This window comes from Helianthus annuus, chromosome 14 (assembly GCF_002127325.2).
Source record: "Helianthus annuus cultivar XRQ/B chromosome 14, HanXRQr2.0-SUNRISE, whole genome shotgun sequence".
NCBI classification, from domain to species: domain Eukaryota; kingdom Viridiplantae; phylum Streptophyta; class Magnoliopsida; order Asterales; family Asteraceae; genus Helianthus; species Helianthus annuus.
In genome coordinates this window covers 119,553,147-119,555,694 of record NC_035446.2, presented here as the reverse complement: position 1 = coordinate 119,555,694, position 2,548 = coordinate 119,553,147, and the positions used below count along the sequence as shown (strand labels likewise).

Below are 2,548 nucleotides of genomic sequence, written 5' to 3'. Positions count from 1 at the left end.
CTTCACCGGTAGTTATTCCTCACAATAATCAAGGGAGGACATTCGAAGTGAGAACCAATTCATTGCAAAGTTTGCCAAAATATAAGGGTCTAGCAACGGAGGAGCCTTATTTTCATTTGGAGGCTTATGACTCGATTTGCAACACTCTTGGGAGTCAAGGTTTTTCGGCCGATGATGTCAAACTAGTATTATTCCATTTTTCTTTGGAAGACAAGGAAAATAAGTGGTTCTACACTCTACCTTCGGCATCTATCTACACTTGGGCGGAGATGCAACAAATATTTTTAGATGAATTTTACACCGCTTAAAAGACCAATGTTGCTAGGAAGGGGTTGAGGAGTTTTCAACAACAACAAGGTGAAATGTTTCACGAGGCCTTTGAGCGTTTCAACATGATGATCAAGAATTGCCCTCATCATGGGATTGAACTTTGGGAATTGATGAATGCTTTCCACGAGGGGTTAAGTACCGAAGATGCTCGTGACTTGATGTCTATCACAAATGGATCTTTTGGCACAAATTACGAGCATGACGATTGGGAGTTTTTGCAGCAAATGGCGATTACATCAAAAAGAAAAGCTCAAGCATCAAGGAGAGCACGACCGGCCATTACCCGAACTCAAGTGCATGCGGTAGACGATGGTAATGTTCAAACCTCTAACCAAATTTATGATGTTTGTGCTATTTGCAATGAAATAGGACATGCGGCTAAAAATTGCCAAGGATGTGAAGGGCAATATGAAGAGGTTCATGTTGTGCAAGGTCAAGGAGGGGGGTGGTAGAACTTACAATATGAATTCTAACATTTACCACCCCGGGTTGAGAAACCACCCAAATTTTCGGTATGGGAACCCCTCAAATCAAGCAAACCCGAATTTTCAAGGAAGTCAAGGTAACTTTGGTTCGCGCCAACCTTACAATAATCAAGGAGGACATCGAGGTGGGAACAATCAAGGGTACCAAAGGCAATATCAAACGGATCAAGAACAAGGGGGGTCTTCGGGTGGAAATGAGATGATGGAAATGTTAAAGAGCATGCAAGCGAAGATGCATAAGAGAAATCAATTGGATGATGCACGCATACAAAAGGATGAAGCCCGTGACAAAGCAACTCAAACTTTAACTACCCAAATGGGGCAACCCGCAACCGAAGTGGCGGACTTGAAGAAAAATAAAGGTCAATTACCAAGTGACACTAAGGTAAACCTGTCTCATAATACTTCTAGAGGTAACAATGTTAATATTCATCATGTAAGTGTTTTGAGAAGTGGGAAAGAGTACAAAACCAATCCTTCACCGGATTTGGTTGATGGGGTGGTTGAGGACATAACGGGTCAAGAAAGTGAGGAAGAAAATGAAACACCTTTAAATTCTTCTAAAAAACCAAATTTTGAAAAACCCGAAATTAATAAAGAAAAAGAAAATAAAGATGAGGATGAGGGATTTAGTTAAGTACCATTTCCCTCGGCTTTATTAGATCCGGGTAGGAAAAATTTTATTTCAAAACGGGGTCCTCAAAAGGAAGAAATGTGGGAGGTGTTTAAACAAGTCAAAATTAATCTTCCTTTACTTGAAGTAATAAAACAGGTACCCGCTTACGCCAAGTTTTTAAAAGAATTATGTACTTAAAAGAGGCAACAAAAAGTGCCTAAATTGGTTGACTTGACGGAGCGGGTAAGCGCGGTCTTGAAAGGAGATCTTCCTCCTAAGCTACAAGATCCGGGAACGCCTCTTATCAATGTTCAAGTTGGAAATTTTCAAACTGTAAGGGCATTACTCGATCTTGGGGCCAGAGTAAGTATCTTATCGGGGGGGGGGTTATATGACCAATACGACTTTGGTCCATTGAAACGGGTCGAGACAACAGTGGTATTAGCCGATTTGTCTCATAAACTTCCTCGGGGAATTGTACGGGATGTGATAGTTAAAGTTGATGAATTTTATTATCCCGTGGATTTTCTTGTGTTAGGTTACTCATCCGCGGACCCAATTCAACAACAAAATGTTATCTTGGGTCGGCCGTTTTTGAACACCGAACACGCTGTTATTGATTGTCGATATGGTACGGTCGACATGACATTCGGTAATAGGAAAATGAGATTAAATGTTTTTACTAACGGTGCTAATGTTTTTGGTGATGAGTGTTTTCTAGCAGATTTCATAGATAGGTACGACCCAAAGGAGTATGTGGAAGACATTTTGGGTTCGTATGTTTGTGATGTGTCTTTGCAGGTTCATGCATGTGAGTTGGAAATGGAAGAGAAGGAGCAACAAGCTCTTGCGGTGAAAGAAGGAAGACCGCCATGGACCCACCAAACGGAAACTTTACCGGTGGGAATTGATTTGGGTACAAAACCTTCATTGGAGTGTCCACCAAATGTGGAATTGAAAGAGCTACCGAAACATCTAAAATATGCATTCTTGGGGGAGAATGACACCTTACCGGTGATCATTACTTCTAATTTGGCGGTAGCTCAAGAAGAAGAATTGTTGCGGGTTTTGAAGGCTAATAAGGCGGCAATTGGATGGACGATAGCCGACTTGAAAG

At 41.3% G+C, this 2,548-nt stretch overlaps 1 non-coding gene across 1 annotated transcript; it reads right to left on the bottom strand.

Moving 5' to 3' along the window:
• Window positions 1-317: 317 nt before the first annotated feature.
• On the bottom strand, window positions 318-424 carry LOC118487020. Its single transcript, XR_004880187.1, has one exon. It is a non-coding gene; the product is annotated as a small nucleolar RNA R71 (small nucleolar RNA).
• Window positions 425-2,548: the final 2,124 nt, after the last annotated feature.